Source organism: Acomys russatus, chromosome 3 (assembly GCF_903995435.1).
Source record: "Acomys russatus chromosome 3, mAcoRus1.1, whole genome shotgun sequence".
NCBI lineage: Eukaryota > Metazoa > Chordata > Mammalia > Rodentia > Muridae > Acomys > Acomys russatus.
This window is the reverse complement of record NC_067139.1, coordinates 13,399,206-13,419,334: the sequence shown is the minus strand read 5'-3', so window position 1 is coordinate 13,419,334 and position 20,129 is coordinate 13,399,206. Positions and strand designations below refer to the sequence as shown.

Sequence of the window (20,129 nt, the reverse complement as noted above, 5' to 3'; positions counted from 1 at the left end):
GTGAAGGCTGGCTTTTGGTTTGAGATTCAGCTAGAACAAACTGAACCCCTACAGCCCTTGCAGGCCCTTACCTGTGATGAGTAAACGCCCTGAGAGCTTCAGTTCTTACGCCCCAAGGGACCTGGTGCTAGGGTGATTCTTGTGCTATCTTTGGGTTGGTTTGTTGTTTTGTTTTGAGCTTGTGTTCAGCCTTCTGTGACACTCAGCCCAGTCTTTGTCTAGGTACGGAGATTTTGATCATGGTTTCCTAGTTGTAGATGTCTTGACTAGACGGTGCCTTTCTGTAACACGCACATGACATCATCTTCTTTTTATTTAGCTCTGTCCTTTTCTGATTGTAAGTGGACGTAGCTCCGGGCACCGTACTCTCAGAGACTGACACTGCATTTTGCAGTGTGAAGTGTTTTCATTTTTCTACAACTACCAGGGTCGGGGGCAGGGTGGGAGTGGGGGTAGAGCTTTCCTTTCAATCTCCAAAATTATGGAAAGGAAAACTTGAGCTGTGTTTGTTGATGGAGTGTTGAAGTAGTCTACAGGAAAAAGGAAAGGGAGACAGGGGTTCTGATATTCTTGGCTTTATCACCTGTCTCTCCCACCCCCAAGCTTCTGGCAAGCATGATTAGAAATTGACTCGCATTCTCCATGATTACGAGCTTGCTTGCTGCTGACTCTCCGGAGTTAATTCGCCATCTCTCACATGTGTTAGCCCCAAATCACAGAACTCATTAGAAATAAACAGCATGAATTCGGTCAGTCACATTTTCAGGATTAGCCAGATGTAAATCTGAGTTGCAGTTGGGAGGTTTCCTGTGTGTCATTTGAAAATAAATAGACCGCTAGCCTTGAGTAGAAACAGCTTTGAAAAAGAAAAATCTTAGTGGAAAACACATTTTATTTTTCCAGTTAAAAAAAAAAAAAAAAAAAAAAGGTTAGAGGTAAGTTTTATTTTATTTTATTTTTTCTTTGACACCAATGTTTAGTTTATGTCATGGCCTTTTCATCTCCCTGCTGATTGCAGATGCGGTAGAAATAAAGACCCAGTTTCATTTCCCAAGATGAGGAAGTTTAATCAGCTCAAGAAATTATATGTAACTGGTCGTGGAGGTCTGAAATCTGCCTGGAGTCGACAGGCTTGTCACCTCATTATTCAGTAGGTTGAGACAGGAGAGTCTCAAGGTCAAGGTCTAAGCAGGCTATACAGTGAGTTCCAAGGCCGGCCTGGGCAACTTAGCAAGACTGTTTCAAATTGGAAGTCAAAACCTCAATTGCACGTGCTTGCTTTGCCTGCACAAGGGCCTGGGTTCTAGCCCCAGCTTTGCAACCAAACAAACCAAACCAAACCTCTCTGTGTGGTCTCTGGCAACTGTTTTCTTCTGGGGAAATAAACATGCCTGTATGTATTTCCCCAACCACTCTGGAAAATCCACACCCTACGAGAGGTTATTTAGGTTGTATTGACCTTGATCACATCTGATTTTTTTTTTTTTTTTTTTTTGGCCCTTTAAAACACATTTTTTACTAAGGAAAATGGAAAGAATGGTCTTCCCATGTGATTACAGTATATGATTTATGTGATTAGAAAATTCCTGTTTTCTGTTGATATGCAGATTTGCTGCCAGCAGTCCTGAATATCACGTGCCACCTGTTTCTAATTCCAGCAAAACCTGTAATCAGAAGGAATGCAAAATACCATATTGGCCATGTTGGTTATGAATCTGGAAAATAAGTCAAATCTGTGAAAACTTTTTTCTTGAGGATCATTGTAAATCAGGTGTAGATATAAATGCCAAGGGCTGACCTGATAGCAGAGAAAGATTATGTTAAAGGTGAGGTGGAAGCCTCCCACAGGCTGCTTTGGGATCATGTTGGCTCCTAGAACCTCCAAATTTGATAGTTAACACACACACACACACTTTAAACAAAAATGGTTGTTTGTAGCCTGCCATAGGAAAAAACATCAGCTTAATCAAAACCAGGATTTTCTATTCCCCCTGAAAAATGTCTTTCATGAAACCATTATCTCCCATTCCACCCCTCACTGGAGTGGGATTTGCAATGTGCAGCTAGGGTTTTCGAGAGGCAAAGATAATTTGCCTTGTTAGCTTTTATTTAGTGTTCAAAAGAAATCCCCGGTCAGCTCTGGCAGCAGTCCCTGGTATTCTGAACGCACTCTGAAGGTGTGTGACGGAAGGCATGAGGGTGCAAGCATGACGGAGCGCCTCACCTCTGCCTCTTGTGAGCGTGCCCAGTGGAAAGAGACTATAAAACGCCAGTAAATGTGGCTGCAGGGAAGGACAGAGAGGAGGAGAAATAATTCTGTCCTTATGCCTGTCGTGTCTTGTCAGCAAAGCTTGAGAAGCAGGCGCTGAAGTGGAGAGCCAGCCTGGCTGGGTCCTGTGATCTAATCGAGTGTTTTCACTGGAGGCTAGCGATGCGAGATCTTAGTGGGATTCATCTTACTGAAATTTATTAGGCTTTGCCTTGACAGTAAAGATTATGGATAGGTCAGGTTCCATTTGGAGGCTGTGGCACATGCTGGACCCTGGGATTTTTTTCCTATTGCTTTTCTTCTGAGCATTGCAGGTACCAAGCAGAGCACAGGGGTCCTGTGACTGTGGCCTGGCTCCCATCTCGGTCAGCGGGAGTGTTTTTCCTATTAATTTTTGGTAGTAGCGTGTGCAATGTTTTCTCCTGAAGTGAGAGGACCAGAAGCTTTTTATTCCCTTTTCTCCTTCCTGCTTGACGTTCCTGTCCCCTCATCTTTCCCATCTCCCTTCCTTTCCTTCTATTCTTTTAAAGATGAGAATTAAGTAGATATTGGTCCCAGGTCTCTCAGCATTTTTCTTCTTGCTCAGAATTATCTAATTGAATTTTTTTTTATATAAAAACTTTATTGTTTATTTATCCATTCATGACCGGATGGGGAGGCGGCGGTGCACTTATGTCATTGTGCGCACGTGCAGGTCACAGGACAACTGCAGGAGACCAGCTCTCTCTTTCCAGCCTGTGGCTTCCAATCATCAGATTTGGCAGCAAGATCCTTTACCCGCTGAGTTATCTCGCTGGCCCCATGGATGCTTTCTCTAGTTCAAGGTCACTGATAACTACCATTCCTCCTTTTTCTCTGTGCAGCTTGCAGGGGCTAAGACGAAAGTTTGGTTGTTGTTTTGGTGTTTGGTACAGCGTATTATGTACTCCTGACTTGATCTCCTGATCCTTCTGCGTCCACCCCCGCCCCCCCCCCCCCCCAAGTGCTGCTGAGATCCTGAGTGTGTAGTGCTAAGCCCAACTGGTGCAACGATATTTCTTAGGCTGTAAGAGGCCTGACAGGAAGCTTCCTGCTGTGGGTTGTGTCTTACTGTCCATAAGCTTGCTCACAGTGTCATGCAGCCATCACTACTTGCATCCCCTGAACAGCTTTCATCTTCTTACTCCAAAGCCGCAGGTGTGACATGCTGACTTTATTCCCACATCCTACCAGCCCCCAACAACCTGTTCTCCTTGCTGACCTTGAGTTTGTCCACTCATGTTATTTGAGACATGCAGTATTTGTTCTTCTGTGCTTCGTGTATTTTTGTCAGGATGATGACCTTCCTTATGAAACGTGTACATCAGGAGGTCTTCTTTAAAAGCTGAAAGATCTTTTGTGGTAAACACATACCACATTTTTTTTTCTTCCACTCATCCATGCATGGATACAGGTTCCTCCCACCTTATAATGAATATGTGCCCATGGTCTCTCCCTGTTTTTGACCTGCCTATCTACAGAAATGCCTCTCCTCAATTACTTGATATTCTTTGTGGTAGCTTGAATGAGAAAGGCCCCTATAGATTTCATATGTTTGAATGCATGGCCTGCAGTGGGTAGGACTGTTTGAGAAGGATTAGGAGGTGTGGCCTGGTTGGAGGAGGTGTGTCACTAGGGATGGCTTTGAGTTTCAAAATGCCAGCCTGCCGGCCCAGTCTCCTCTCTCTGCTTCCAAATCTCCTCTCAGGATGTGAGCTCTCAGCTGCTGTTCTAGCCCCTGCTACCTGCCTGCTGCCACGCTCTCTACCATGAATAAACTCTTCCATAAGTTGCCACGGTCATTGTGTCTCTTCCCAGCAATAGAAAAGTATCCAGGACACTCTTTGATGCTGATTTAATGTCTTAAAAATATTAATTTGGTAACAAGTATTTTATTTGAGTGACTGCGGCCAGTATACATTGTGAATGCCTCTCAAGCCTTTGTGGACAACTAAACACAGCCATAAAGATGCTTTTGAGAACCCATGTGGCTAAAGAAAATCACTCACTTACTCTGCAGAAGACCCATGAGAAATTCAGGTGTAGAATTCTCATATACAAGGAATGTTGCAGCATGATACTCAGAATCATTAAAGTATAAACTGATTTGCAAAATGTATATCCTCTGTGGGCCCAGGGAGCTGGCTCAGAGGGTAAAATGCATACTGTGTGTCAGGCCCTGAGCTCTGATCCACAGCACTTGTTTTTCAAACTCAGGAAGGTGGTGTGTATCTGCAGTGCTACCGCTGGGGCCTAGAGGCAAGAGAACCCTGGCAGCTCACTGGCCAGCTAGCCTGTTTGAAATTGTGACCTCCTGGTTCAGTGAGAGATCCTGTCTCTTAAAAAATAGGAGAAGAGCAACAGAAGGCACCAGACACCAACTGCTGGCCTCCAAATACATGGGGGTACACTCACCACCTTTACCACCACTAAAAATTATCTTTGCGGATTGACAAAAATCCTGCCAAGTGTGATGTGTGCTCTAAGGCTTACCTTTGGAAAGAGGAGTAACCACTTTCTCTGAGAGCAGACACAAAGCATACCATGGGCACATTCTTTGTGTTTTTATTCATCTTCTATAGTATTCTGGATGATATGATTCCTTCAGTTAGCTCAGGCATAACAAGTTGGAAGGTGTCTTGTTACGTGACCCGGGTCAAAGCTGTGATCTTACTACCAGTTGCCATGTATGCAGTGAGTGAGATATGCTGGGTACTGGGCAAGCCTTAGAAAGTGCAATAGCTCATGGAATCCTTCTGACCTCTTTATGTATTTGATGCCACTCTGACTTCATTTTACAAATGATAAGAGTGAGACAGAGAGAGGTTAATTTGTCTCAGGAGTGTGGAATTGGCCAGGCTGGCACTTGACCCCAAGTCTCTGAGTTCAGACCATGTGTCTTTGACGGCTGTGCCTTTCTGACCTGGTGCTTTACTGTTGATCTCATGGATAAACACTGTGGACAGCATTCCCTAGAAGACAAATTATCTGAGATGGAAAGAACAGCTTTTGAGGTCACTTCTCTGCGTCGTTCCAGGAAGCTGTGCTATCCTAGGTGGTCACAAAGTGGCTTAGCAGCTTGCCACCTAGGATGAGGGTTTCTTTTGAACACAGTGCCCTTCATTTCACCTTTAAAGGTGAACACGGTTCACAGAGAAGGGAATTTACAAAGCCATGGTTAGTATTTTAGTTTTTGTTGTTGTTGTTGTTTGTATCTTTGTTTTTCCAAGTTTACATTTTATAAACATGAAAGAATTTACTAGAAGCAAGTTACACTTAGAAATTTTGTAGCAAAAACTTGTCAGGCATATTACTTATGCCCATTTCTACTTGAGGGGAATGCTTTTAAAAAATGAAAACGTTTTCTTATTTTACTTCAGCTTTTTTGAAGACAATTGGCAAATAAAATTTTTGCGTAATTCAACATATATCTTGTGAAGTTTTGACAGACATCATGTAGTGGCCACTATAATCAAATTAATTAGTCCACCCCTTTCAATGCCTACTTGCCATTTCATATGTGTGTGGGAAGCAAGGGAGGCACTTAAGGAACACGGGATAAATCTTAAGTGAACAGAATTGCATAATGAACTGTAGTCATGGTACTGTGTTTAATCAGTGGGAAGTTCACACCATGGAAGGGTCACCTGTCATTTCCTCTCGTCACCATTTACCTCTCTACTTCAGGAGTTTGAGCTTGCTCTTAGATTACACACATAACTGAGCTCATACTATACAGGTTTTCCTGTGTCTGCCTTCTTTTACTTGGCATAATGTGCTCTAGGCTCACTCCTATCATCATTGAGGATGGGGTTTTCCTTTTATCTGGTTGAATGTTATGTTATGGCTTGTTTGTGTATGTTTGTCTGCAAGTAACTCACATTACTGCAGTGTATAAACACCACTGCTTGCTGCCTCTTAGCCCTTTGACAGGCTATCTTCAAGCTCACTCCGTAGCAGAGAATTGTTTTAAATTCCTGGTCCTCATGCCTCTATCTCCCATGTGCTATCGCACACACATGATTGTGCTTTGCTTTTGTATTCTCTCCATTTTCCTGTTGGCCATTTAAGCACCTTCTTTAGAAAAATACGTTTTACTTTTTTAAAAAAAACTGTATGAGGTTGTATGAATTCCTTTTATATTTCAAGTATTAACTACTTTTTGAATATGTGATTTATGGAGCTTTTCTCTATTTTCCTGGGCTGACTCTTGTTTTACTTATTTCATTTGCATAGCAGAAGCCTTTTGGGGTGACACAGATCCACTTCCTAGTACTGAGTTTTATACACTTCCAATGTCATATTTCCAAAAACCTCTGCCTAGACAGATGCCCCTAAGACTTTCCCTTGCTTCTGATAATTTTATAATCTGGGGGCTCTCATTAAAGATTTTAATGTATTTCTAGTTAATCTACATCTGCTACAAACTAAAAGTCCAGTTTCATTCCTTGACATGTAGCTTTCCAGTTTTTCCTAGTACCATTGTTGAAGAAAAGATCTTTTCCTTATGTGTGTCCTTTACCTTTCTGGCTGTGTGTCATGACATTACTAATAGCTGGCATTTCTTTCTGTCCCCTTGGCCAGTGTATCTGTTTCTCTGCTACCACCACCCAGAACTGAATACTATTACTTTGTAGTATCATGTGCAATTGGAAAAGGGGATTATGTTTAATATAAGTGATTAAGGGTCTGAAAATCACTTGCAGCTGCTTCTGTATGAAACCATGGCGGGTCCATTTTAATATCTCTAGTCTTTTTAATAGAAGGTTTTAATTCCCAAGTATGCTCTTGGTGGGCTCTAAAGATTTCATTGCAACTGATGCTCACTGAACAGTAGTTAAAGTTAAAATCACAACTAAGTGTTGTGATTTTCTTTTTTAATGTGCACTGGTGTTTTGCCTCCATGTAAGTTAGTATGAGGATGTTGGTTCTCTGTAACTGGAGATACAGACAACAGTGCTGGGAATTGAACCTGGGTCCTCTGGAAGAGTAGATAGCTTAGCTATCTCTCCAGCCCTACATGCTAGGATGCAAAGATGGGGACATTATGGTAACAATAACTATGCACAGTCCAGTGTGAGAGAGACCATGGCTGACTGCAGAATTTACAAATGACATTCAGAGGAACCCTGGCAGAGGAGGCATGGGTCCGGTGTAGTTCTCTGGCCATGAAGACTTAGGTGGGGGATACAGTTTGGGAGAGAAAATACAGCCTGGGATGTTCTGTAAGGTTGAAAAGAGAATGGTGTAAGTTTCAGCATTGCCTCTAGTAGTTGCACTCCTTGGGGTCAGCAGGTGCAGATGGTCAACTGTGGTCTGAAATTATTAGATGGAAGCCAACTCACCAATATACTAAATATATAGCTATAAATTATTATATGTTTTCTTTCTGGTAGCTGTTTCTCGCCCCCCCCCCCCTTTTTATTTTATTTTATTTTATTTTATCTATCTGCCTATCTGTCTGTCTGTCTGTCTATCTATCTATCTATCTATCTATCTGAGACAGGATTTTTTTTCTGTGTAGTCCTAGCTGTCCTGGACTGGAACTGTTTCTGTAGACAGGCTGTCCTCAGACTCACAGAGACCTACCTGCCTCTGCCTCCCACGTGCTGTCTTTTGGCTTCTTAAGATTGTTGTTTCATATATCCCAGGCTGGTCACAAACTTCAGTATAGTCAATGTTGGCCTTCTATTGTGAAAACCCCAGCTTTTGTCTTCCAAGTGCTGGCACTATGGTCTCCCACCATCAGGTTTGGCTATTTCTATTAAAAACAAATACAATTTAAAGGAATTTGTGTGTGAGTGTCTTGCCAGAATGTATGTCAGCATAGCATGTGTATGTCTGGTGCCTTCAGAGGCTATAAGAGGGTGTCAGATCCCCAGGAACTGAACTTATAGGTAGTTGTGCACTGCCATGTGAGTGCTGGGACTTGAACCTGGGTCCTCTGGAAAAGCAGCCAGTGCTCTTAATTACTGAGTCATTTCTCCAGCCCTTCTTCCTTATTTTTTTTTTTTCCTTAGATTTATTTTACTTCATGCCTACGAGTGCTTTGGCTGCATGCATGTCTGTCTGTACATCACATGTGTGCTTGGTGACCAGAGAGGCCAGAAGAAGGCCTCGGATTTCCTGGAACTGGACTTAGGAGTCACCACGTGGGTGCTGGGCCCTCTGCAAGAACAAATGTTTTTAACCATCGCTCTAGCCTTCTCCAGCTCCCTAATAATGGCCTTTTGAAACACAAGATTGCGCAACATGGTGGAGTATTGTGGCATGTAATCCAAACACTTGGGAGGCTGAGGCAAAAGGGTAACGGTGAGTTAGAGGCCAGCCTGGGCCACACACAGACACTGTGTCTCAACGCAAAGCAACAAAGCACAAAATCAAATCAAACAAAGCCAAAACAGTTTTTCAAACATGAACTCTTCTCTGTGAATAACTGATAATTACTATCTCCCTTCAGAGACTCAGTGTATTTAGAAGTACTCATGACCATTAATGTTACTTCATTAATGTTACTTCTCCATGGAGTTTGGTTTTGCTTTGATAACATTTCTTGTTCCTAGCAGGTAAAAGGGGGAGGCTGGGGCTCTGGTGGGAGAAATGCCATATTTATTGAGCATCTAGTATGGTACATAATAATGAGAAGTTTTACATTTCGTTTACACTGACGATTTTACCATTGTGGTGGCTTCAGTAAAAATGGCTCCCTGGGGCTCATGGGGAGTGAGTGGCACTGTAGGAAGTGTAGCCTTGTTGGAGGATGTGTGTTCCTGGGGGCAGGCTTTGAGGTTTCGGAGGTTCAAGCCGGGCCTGGTGTCTCTCTTCCCACTGCCTTCGGATCCATATGTAGAACTGTCAGCTCCTTCTTCAGTATCATGCCTGCCTTCATGGCACCATGCTTCCTGCCATGATGACACTGTTCTAAACCTCTGCACTTTAGCTAGCCCCCAGTGAAATGCTTTCCTTTGTAAGGGTTGCGGTGGTCATGGCCTCTCTCCACAGCCATGGAAACCCTGACTAAGCCAACCCTTTTCTTACACTGTTACTACACAGCCAATACTTTCCTCCAGTCCCCTGAGAACCCAGCTCACCCCCTTTTTCTTAATTTGGTAGTGGGAATGGTGTTTTGGAACACTGTACATTTATGGCTTCGAGAGAAGGTGGTGACTGGTATGTACACCTTAGCCTAGCTGCCCTTGGCGTGCAGTCTTGTTTATTGATGCTTCAAGCAGCCTTTTAACAACTGGTGCTCATGGGCATAGTGAACCCATGATCTGCTGTAGGAACCAAATGGAATGAAACATGTAAACATGGTGCAGTGTCTTGGTCCTTGCAGATGGGTATTAAGCAAACAATACTTTTGTAAGATGATTTGAAAGTAGGAACTGTGAATTGGCCACTTTTTATTCTTTACCTTCTGAGCAGGTATCCTGACGGCTCAGTACACCCAGCTGCCTTCCCTAGTATGTGGCATGCTGTGGCATTCCTCACCTGACTCCGGGGTGAGGGAGGTCATGTTCCCCTGGGAACAGGAAAGCCTTAGGCACCAGGCTCCATGCAGAAGTGTACCCTGTGTTCTAAGATGCACCAGGTTTATATCTTAATAATCTGGTTCACATAAGCAGTGTAACTATATGCTGAGGACACCATGTGTGTCACTTACATTTACTAGATATACTAGACATATGTCCTTTCCCTTCGTCCCTTCTGGAAAACCATAACTTGGAAATCATCTTTGCCTTGTGAAAAAAGAAAGCATTTTCTACCTGACTTGCTCTTTGGAGTGGAGCTTTCATTTTGGTGCTATACCGGTACCGTCCTTTCTAAGCCAGTGCACCCCACCCCCTCAATTGTACGTGTCATTTTATTTTCTTCCCTTGAGCTTCCTAGTCAAGCATGCTCCCCACCATGTCTTCAGGAATCCCTGGGATGTGGGTTCATGGAAACGATTCCATGAAGGATTTGAGGACCATTCCAAAGAGCCTGCATTTGAGGCACTAAGTTCCAAAGTATTCACTGACATGTATTATTCTACTTCCGGTTACTAACTGCCTTTCTGATCACCTGGCGCTGTGTTTTGCATCAGGAGACACATCTTTCTGACCCTAAGGCACTAGAACTGGCATCAGTTTTAGTCATTGGTAGGCTGGCTGAGGCTGTACCACCCGCCACTCATGTTGACTGATGGAGACTCTTAAGGAGAAGATGCTGCCAGCTTTTTTGGGACTTGGAGTTTTGCTCCTTAGTTTTCTATTCCAGTTATGAATAATCCCATTCCATGTTAGTAGCCATAAACTCATGACAGGAGATTTAAAACTTGTCATTTCTCAGCTGTATTTTTTAAAAAACAGGGTAAGCATTTTTTAATTGAATGGAAGATTGCTTTCCTTATTTAGTCTTTAAATGCTTTGAGAGAGTTGGAAAGATGGCTCAGTGGCTAAGAGTATTTGCTGGGAGTTTGGATCCCAGCACCCACATGGTGGCTTACAATCATCTATAATGTCAGTTTCCTGGGAATCTGATACCCTCTTCTGATTTCCTGAGGCACCAGACACACACAGGGTGCGCATATGTGCATGCAGGCAAAACAATCATGCACATAAATTTAAAACTCCCCAAATAAGACACCACAAGCGCTATCATACACAGATGATTTGGATGGTAGGATTTCCTTTTTAATTTGGACATATGTATATGTGTGTGTATGCTCATGTATGTGCAGGTGCATGTGTGTGTCTGTGGAGGCCTGAGGACAACCTCAGATGTTGTTACCCAGGTGAAGGAGAGATAAACCTGTTTTTGTTATGACCCCAAGTGTGGGATCACAACGGTATTGTGAGAGCAAGTGATGTTAATCCACTAGAAGACAAACCACACCGTGCGGGAGCTTGATTGTTGCCAGCTGAAAAGATCCCTCGAACAGACTCTGGGAGGAGATAGATAATGAGGCCCAAACTGGAGGTGGGTCTTTTGGAGACTTGGGATAGTTTTGGCTGTTCATCACTCCACTTCAAGAGGCTCCTACAGAGAAGGGTTTGAGGAAGGGCTTCAGGGCTCCAGGCTCCTGCTGAGGTTCGGGGTTCTGGTTACTCCAGGTTCCAGCAGAAGAAATCCCGCTGGCAACGCCAGGAGAATCAGTTCCTTGGGACTGATATCCTTATGGTTTTGTTATTCTTTAATCCTTTTCCTATTGTTTCAGTTAGTTGGGTTATAAGGGACGTACACTCGGTTAATAAGTTCGTAATAAAATATATTGGTTAAGAAAACTGAACCTTCACCCAGGTGCTGTTCACCTTGTTTTTTTGTTTTTTGTTTTTTGTTTTTTTAAGGGAGGTCTCTTACTGGCTTGAAATTGTTCAAGCAGCCTATGCTTGCTGGCTGGGAAGACCCAGGAATCCTCCTGTCTCTACCTTCCTAGCAATGTGTGTACACAACACGTATAGCTTTCTGTCTTTCTTTTAAATGTGGGTTCTGGGGATCAAACTCTGGTCTCTTCACTTGTAAGATAGCACTTTACTGACTGAGCCATCTCTTCAAATTGTCTTCCTTCCTTTCTTTTTTTCTCTTTCTTTCTTTCTTTCCTCCCCCCCCCCCCCCCAAGATAGGGTTTCCCTGTGTAACAGCCCTAGCTGTCCTGGAACTTACTGTGTAGACCAGCTTGGCCTCTAACTCACAGAAGTCTGCCTGCCTCTGCCTCCTGTGTGCTGGGATTATAGGCATGCACCACCATATCCAGCTATCAAATTGGATTTCTTAATGTTAATAATCAAGGGAATATTCTGACCCAGCAGAGTAGTGTAAGAATGGCAAGAGAGAAAGGGGGGGGGGGAGGGAGAGAGAGGGAGAGAGAATGTGTGAAGGAATGGGGATGGTGATGGTGCATATGATGTGATTAGACTTTGTTTTGTTTTTGTGTTTTTGGTTTGTTTTGTTTTGTTAAAAAACAGATTTCTCTGTGTAGCCCTGGCTTTTCTGGAACTCTGTAGACCAGGCTGGTCTCAAACTCAGAGATCTACTGGCCTTTGCCTCCCAAGTGCTGGCATTAAAGTCATGTGTCACCACTGTCTGGCTGGATGCAGTTTTTAAGAAGCAACATCACAATCTATGTCTTTTGAAATTTATGGCGGAGACAGCAAAGCTCTGTATTGGGCATGCTCTGTATTGATGCCTATGTCCAGTTTCTTCCCTGCAGAAATCGAGGCAGCAGAGGGCAGGAACCTACACTATACAAAGCTACACCTGAACAAACTTGCGTCATGGCCAGCCAAAACCTCAGTGCATAAAAGGAACATGTGTGTGCCTTCTGGTTCTTAAGTAATCATGCCGAACTTTATGTCTCCTGTTGCCTTTCTTTCCCTAAGCATTTTTGGAGATGCACTGTGCATAAAATACAGTCTTTGGTTAGCTCCTTCGCTAGGTCTTTCTCTAGTCAGTGCTGGATATTTGGCAGGCCGGCTAGTTGTTGTATAAGACATTGCTCATTGGTGAATTGTATGACTATTGTAGTTTGGATTTATAGGACTCTGGATTGGTTTCTATAAGTAGTTTTGCCTGGAAGGGGAGACCTGCATTTTAAATAAGCAGAATAGTAACATTAAAGGTCCATAGGATCTTCCAGTAGTGACATCCTAGAGAGCAAATCTCTAACATTTGGGCTAAACCTTAGCAATGACCATTGTTGGAAAATCCAAGCACGTGACAGCTAAGTGATTCTAAGTCCATTCAAAGACCCAGAAGTGCTGTCAGTGTGTGTGTTTATGTGTGTGTTTTGGTTTTCAAGACAGGGTTTCTCTATGTAGCCTTGGATGTCCAGGAGCTGTCCTCGAACTCAGAGAAACTCACCTGGCTCTGCCTCCTGAGTGCTGGGATTAAAGGTGTGGACCACCACACCTGGCTTATGTTTTGTTTTTGTTTTTAATTGTATGTTTGTGATCACTTCTACTGAAAGTTCTGAGGGCTCATTAAGAGACACAGGTTTTATTTTATTTATATACACATACCCTCCCTCCCCCCTCTATATACACACATACAAACACATATATATGAGACACACATATATGTATATTATATATACATATGTGGCATATACATATTCTAGAACTTGCTATGTATCCTAGGAACTTGTGGCAATTTTTTTGCCTCTTCTTTCCTAGTGCTGGGACTACAGGCACGCACGCCCATGCTTGGCCATCAGCTTTCGATACTAGTTTGTTTGTGAAACAGAACAACACACACTTCATATTAAGTTGACTGGCTGTAAATAATTATGTCCACAGTAGTGATGGACATAGGAAAGCTCAAGCAGACCCAGGGCCGCAACAGGAAGAGAGGGACCAGGAAGAACTCAGGTGTCTGGGCCTTCAGGAAAGCTAGTGTAAATCTACTTTCTGTTTCTCACACCTTGGCTAACTTCTACCATTAAGATTAAATCAGAGGTTAATAAGCTTCTTTCCTGCTATGGTCTATTTTATGGACTCATTGGCTCAGATGTCGAACCCTCCTCCTACACTTCAGTGTTGAGCAGTGAAGTCTATATAAGTCTCATATTTAAATTCTTTCTTGTCCTATCCTTGTTTTGTGCTTAAATAGTCCCAGAAATGAAGAAGGAAGAATGAGATGGAAAATTAGATTTCCAGCTTAGAGTGCAGTGGCACTTTGGAATTCCGAGTTCTCTTCATTGGGTCTTAACTTCTTTTCTCGTAATGAGGAGAACCGGTGTGTCTGAGAGTTGTAAGCAGAGGAGTGTATGCAGCTAGGTCACACACCATCTGTTTGCGACTATGTTTTTTAAGAAATACCGTTTTGATGCCAACACTCATTATGTCTATCATGTATTTTTACTAGGCTAAAATCACAGAAGACCATCTTTTAGAGTATCCCAAGCCTTTTAAAACAATTCAGGCTTTTTTTGTTTGACTTACGGAAGTCCACGTGTTAGGCTATGTGAAATCTATATTTAGAGATACGGAGTGACTTAGGTTTGGTTATGCACCAACTCACATCCCCCATTTAAGCCAGCCAATGGGTGGCATAGTTTTTAGATGCCTGTTACACACACACACACACACACACACACACACACACACACACACACACAAATGCGCGCGCTCCTGTGTGTGCGAGTGTGTGTGTGTGTGCATGTGTGTACACACATGTTCATGTGCCCATGTGCCTGGAGGACAGAAGTCAATGTCTGATAGCTTTATTCCTTGCTCCCCACCTTTCCTTTTTTGAGACAGGATTTCTCATGGAAGTTGAAGCTCACCAATTCAGCTAGGCTAGCTAGCTAGGGAGCTGCTGGACCTCCCACCTTCACCTTCCCAGCTTGTGGATTTCTGGAGCACACAGCTGTGCCTGTCTTTCATTTGGGTTTTGGAGATCAAACTCAGGTCATCACATTTGCCCTTGCTCAGCAAGGACTTTATGGGCTGAACCATCTGCCCAACCCTGAACTTTTTATTTTTCCAATCATTAACAGAACTGTGACACATTGATTTTCTTTCTTTGGCTACTGTTCAGTCACTTGAGAAAGATTTGAGACTTTTTAAAAGAAAAATTCATGCATGTGCACAGATTGCTTTATACATGCTTCTATGCTTATACCAGACCTTTTCACATCAAGGGTGAAATTCATCCCCCACTCATTTGTACCGTAATAAAACCAGGGTATGAAAGAGCCAGTTTACCAATATGAACTAGAAAACCCTAAGGAAGAACTTTGTGGGGGGGGGGGGGGAGAGAGAGAGAGAGAGAGAGAGAGAGAGAGAGAGAGAGAGAGAGAGAGAGAGAGAGAGAGAGAGAGAGAGAGAGGCCATCTCGGGACTGGGGAACAATTTGGGGTTGTACTGATGCTCCGGTTGGCAGGGTGTCTGGGCAGCTGGATCAAAGTTGCACCCTGTATTTTCTCTTTCCATTTGGGCAGACCTGAAGGTGTTGAGTCTGTAATCTGGACCTTATGAGAGCCAAGTTAATGTTACGCAGTATTTCTGTTTTGAACACGGTTGTCCTTATTTTCCCTCTTCTCTGCTTGCCCACTAGAAAGGAAAAAAGTAATCAGAGGTGCTGCCTGGTGGAGCCCTCTTTGATTGCAATGCCCTGGGGGTTTCTAGGTTAACAAATTAGAGCTTTGGGGCTGACTGAGTGGCTTGGCCAGGGTGGGTGCAGCTGCTCTTTCGTGCCTTCTCATGTTTCGGTCCTCCCTTCCCACTCCAGGACGAGACTGAACTCACAGTATCTGAGTGAGGAAAGGCTGGTTTGGGGGAGCCCTGGGACCGTTGACCACAGCTGCGGGAGAGGAAGGCCAGCATATTCTTGGAAGGTGTGGGATGAGAAATGTACTCCCTTTTTTCGCTGCCTTTGCAGTAATGCCTGGTGTGCCTCAGAGCTAGGATATGCTGGCCAGAGCTGGGGTGGAGGGTGGAGTGTGGGGAGGACCAAGGTTAGGGGGAGGAGGTGAAACTCTCCTGGGAACCTGGACACCAGGAATAAACATCCAAAGGAGATGAGACAAACCCTCTGGCTGCCCTCTTGGGGCTCCGGGGTGGATGCTAAAGGACCTCCTTGGTCACTTGTGTGGCAATGTCAGAGCCAGCGAGGGAGGCAGTGGCATAAAGTCTTGGAGGAGGAGAAAGACCTCTCTGGCTGCCGCCTCTGCTGGAGTCCCTGAAGCCAGTACAGGAAGTAGGAGGGTTTCTACTGGGGTTTATTGAAAAAACAGCTGCCTGGCTCCGTTTCCCTCCCCCACAACGGTCCATCCTCGCTGTTGCTCAGGATAGAACTATGCTGTAAACTTTGGCAGGAGTCAAGCATGCTGATACTTTTTCAAACAGCAACTTTTTTTCTTCCCCCGCCCTTGCCCCCGCCCTTGCCCCTGCCCCCGCCCCCCCTTTGGCATAGTTCAAGGCTTGGGGGAGAGAAACAAAAAGACTAAATAAAATGTGATGCACTGATTCTAGAAATGATCGGTTCTGGTCCAGTAAAGGGCCAGAGTTCACCGGCGTGGACCTGAAGGAGCCAAGTGAGAAGAAGGTAGGGAGCCAGTTTTTCAAAGCCATGAGCAGCTGCCAGAACTTGCAGGCTTGTTTGCTCTTTTCCGTTACTGTCAGAACATCTTGGACAGGGTCCACCATGTGAAAACACTGTAAATGCCTCTAAGTTTGTGACTTAGTTTTTGACTAAGAATGCTTAGGGGATTGAAGGGAACAGGAAATAGCTAAGAGCCAGGGTACCAGTGGGCACGCATGCGTGCGTGCGGGTTTGTGTGAATGTTTAGAACCTGCAGATGGTAAGCGACAGCTGGTTTATGGTGTGAACTGTTGCTTAGAGGATTTCCAGAAGCTAATTATCCTTGGATGCTGGTTTGCCAAGTGGCTCTTTCCTGGCCATTGGTTTATTCTAGTTTCCAGACCTATTTTCACGTAAGTGTGTGCAGCGCATGTGCAAGAGTGCTTGCGCACGTGTGCACTCGTGTGTGTACATACTTGTGTTCCAGCCCTACCTATGACCTTAAGGCTCTAGGAGCTGCTGTCTGGCCTGAGGCTGTGGGTTCTAGGACGGGTTACTGTAACTGGGGGTTTCCTTTTATCTATGCAGGCTTCTGGCATCAGTTCACTTTAGATCTGGTGTTGAGGGTAGATACCAAGGAGAAGGTTGCAGAGGGAAGGGTTTCCTCTGTCTTGTCTGAGATCATCAAGTGTGAGCCTGGCCTTCCCCCTTCAATTTGGCTTTGCTGTGAACTCTTGCTCCTGCCTTCACACCCTTGCACTTTGCCTTCTTTTAAACCTGAGCTCTATTTCTTCTTCCACTTAACATGAGAGAATATATTTTTCCAGGGACAATTATGAGTAGTGAATTAAGATGTCTCTGAAGTTCACTAACGCTAGCCACCGGTTCTGTTACCCTCTTTGATTTTTTTTTTTTCTTTTAATACCCTCACTTGTGGATTGTATTTGCTTGAACTACTAACGAAAGCATCCTTAGCCATGTTGTAGAAAGCAAAGCGACCATGAAACAGCATTGAAAGCATGGCACAAAAGTCTGGGACCTTGTGAAGGGGAGAATTAAAGAGGCCAAATTAGCCAGGTGTGGTGGTGCACTCCTTGAATCCCAGCACTAGGGAGGCAGAAGCAGGTAGATTGCAGTGAATTCGAGGCCAGCCTGGTCTACAAAGCAAGTCTAGAACAGCCAAGGCTATACAGAGGAACCTTGTCTTGAAAAACAAAAAACCAAACCAAAACAAAAAAAGCCAAATTAATAATATGGCTCTGGGGAACTGATGGCCCTGTGTATGCTAAACACAGGTTCTCCCAAGTCCAGCCTACCTTGCTTACTAACTGGTCATTAGTAATAGAGGTTACTTCTTGCCATTGTTGTGTGTGTGGTGCACTTAAAGACTAATGATTGATTATCGGTGTCTTCCTCTATTATAATCACCTTTAATTATTACTACTTTTAGATTTAATATTAATATTTATTTATTTTACGTTATATATGCACGTGTATGAGAATGAGTTGGTACATGCAAATGGGGTGCCCCCTGATGTCAGGTTTCTTTGAGCTGGAGTTGGGCTCTTATGAACTACCAGACATGGGTACTGGGAGCAGAACTCAGTGCTCCGTATGAACAATGCATGCTCTTAGCCACTGGACAAGCTCTTCAGTCCCTCCACTTTTTTTTTTCTCTTCCCGAAACAGGGTTTCTCTGTGTAGCCGTGTCTGTCTGCTTCCTGAGTGCTGGGATTAAAGGCATGAGTCACCACGCCTGGCTTTAGTCCCTCCACTTAATTTTGTGATAGTCATTCTCATTGAATGGAACAGTGCACAGGAGCTCTTTGCTTGAGCAGGACTAACTGGGCAGCTGGTTCCAGGAATCCTTCCATCTCCTTCTCTCTGCCACCAGGATCACAGATGCTTGCCATCAGGCCTGGCTTTTTTTCTTGTGTGCTGGGATTGACCTCAGATCTTCATGTTTGCATGGAAAGACTTAAACCAATGGAGCCGTCTCTCCAGCCCACTAGTTGTCACCTTAATGATTAAGATTTCAGAGGGAGAAAAAAGATTTCAGAGTAAACTTTAATTTCCTATCACACATTGCTATTTTAACAGTGCATGTTGTGTATTCCTTAAAAGACACACTATAGGGACTGGAGAGATGGCTCAGAGGTTAAGAGCATTGACTGCTCTTCCAAAGGTCTTGAGTTCAATTCCTAGCAACCACATGGTGGCTCACAACCATCTACAATGAGATCTGGTGTCCTCTCCAGGTGTGCAGGTGTACATGTAGGCAGAACATTATATACATAATAATAAAGAAATAAATCTTAAAAGGAAAGATACACTGTGGCCTGGCATTGTGGTGTGTACCTGTAATCCCAACACTTGGACAGTAGGGGCAGGAGGATCAGGAGTCGAAGGCCAACCTTAGCTACATATACAGAGCCTGAGGTGGTACAAGTTAGATAAGAGTCTCAGAAGAACAAATCCAGTGAAGCAAAGTAAAGCAAACTGGTTCTAACTTACTGATGCCTGCATGGCATCTCCATGCAGAAAACCTTTTGCATAGACAAGGGCAGCATCCCTGTCTTCTATCAATAATGTTATGGGAGTGAAAGTGTGTGAGGACATGTGCCACCCTGAAACCTTGCTTTCCTTTTTAGGCAGCGTTTAAATTTAGATGGGAAGGCGTGACTGAAAACAGGAGCCAGCCCGTGCAGTAGCATCTCTGCAAACCACATATGGTATTTGAACCTGAATATTATCAGTAGCTGAGTGCAGTGCATGAACACTTACAGGTGTTTTCTTTTCATGTTCCTTCCACTCAGTTTTCCTACAATGAGCAAACAACTTAAAAAAAAATCTAACCTTTATTAAAATATAATGAGATATTAAGGGGTGACTCTGTCTAGTCTACTTTATTTTCTGACATGGATTAGATGAGTGTGAGAATTGTACAAGCTCAGGAACTAGAGAGTCCACTCAAGTCAGGCCCCCGACTCTCCAGCAGTCAAGTCAATCAGCTTACAACTGCCCACTACTTCTGTTCCAGGGGATTAATGCATGTGGACACTGCATACACATACATGACATGGAGACACAGATGCAAATATACATACATGTAGCATGCAGACACAGGCACACACACAGACATACAGAGACACAGACACACATGTAGCATGCAGGCATTCACACATGTAGCATGCAGATACAGACACACAAGGCATGCATACATAGACAGACACAGGCACACAAATGCACATGACATATATATGCAGACACACAAAGACACACACACCTACAGCATGAATGCATACATAGGCGCTGATACACAGACACACGACAAATCTTAAAAAAGAATGAAAAATCTTCAAGAATTACTGTTTTAAGCTTCTTATCAGCAAGACTTTCAGTGTTGTAGGAAAACAGGACAGCTCTTGTTTAATGTGGTGAGCGCCACCCCTCCCCCCCCCCCTTTTTTTTTTTAGTTTTCTTTGAAACAGGGTTTAGGTAGCTCAGACTGGCCCAGAACTCACCATGTATTTGAGGCTGGCCTTGAAATCCAGATCCTCTTACATCTACCTCCTGTGTGATTAAATGTGTACCGCCGTACCCAGCAAATAGATTCAGTTTTGTTCATAATGCCAGGGTCTCATTTTGCCATGTAGGCTACCCTGGAACTCACTGTGCAGCCCAGGTTGGCCCTGGATTCATGACAATCCTATCTTGACCTTCCAAGTAGTAGATTACAGGTGGGATGCAGCAGCTCAGCCACCCCTGCCATTCTGTTCTGCTCCAGCGCTCAGCTTTTCCTTTTCCTGGGTTTGGCAGAAGTTCCCTCGCCCTTACT

General features: G+C 43.9%; 1 long non-coding RNA gene across 1 annotated transcript in view; it reads left to right on the top strand.

Moving 5' to 3' along the window:
- The window catches only part of LOC127209779 (uncharacterized), a 182,594-nt gene that overhangs the window by 118,945 nt on the left and 43,520 nt on the right, over positions 1 to 20,129 (top strand). The gene's annotated exons all lie outside the window — the stretch shown is intronic.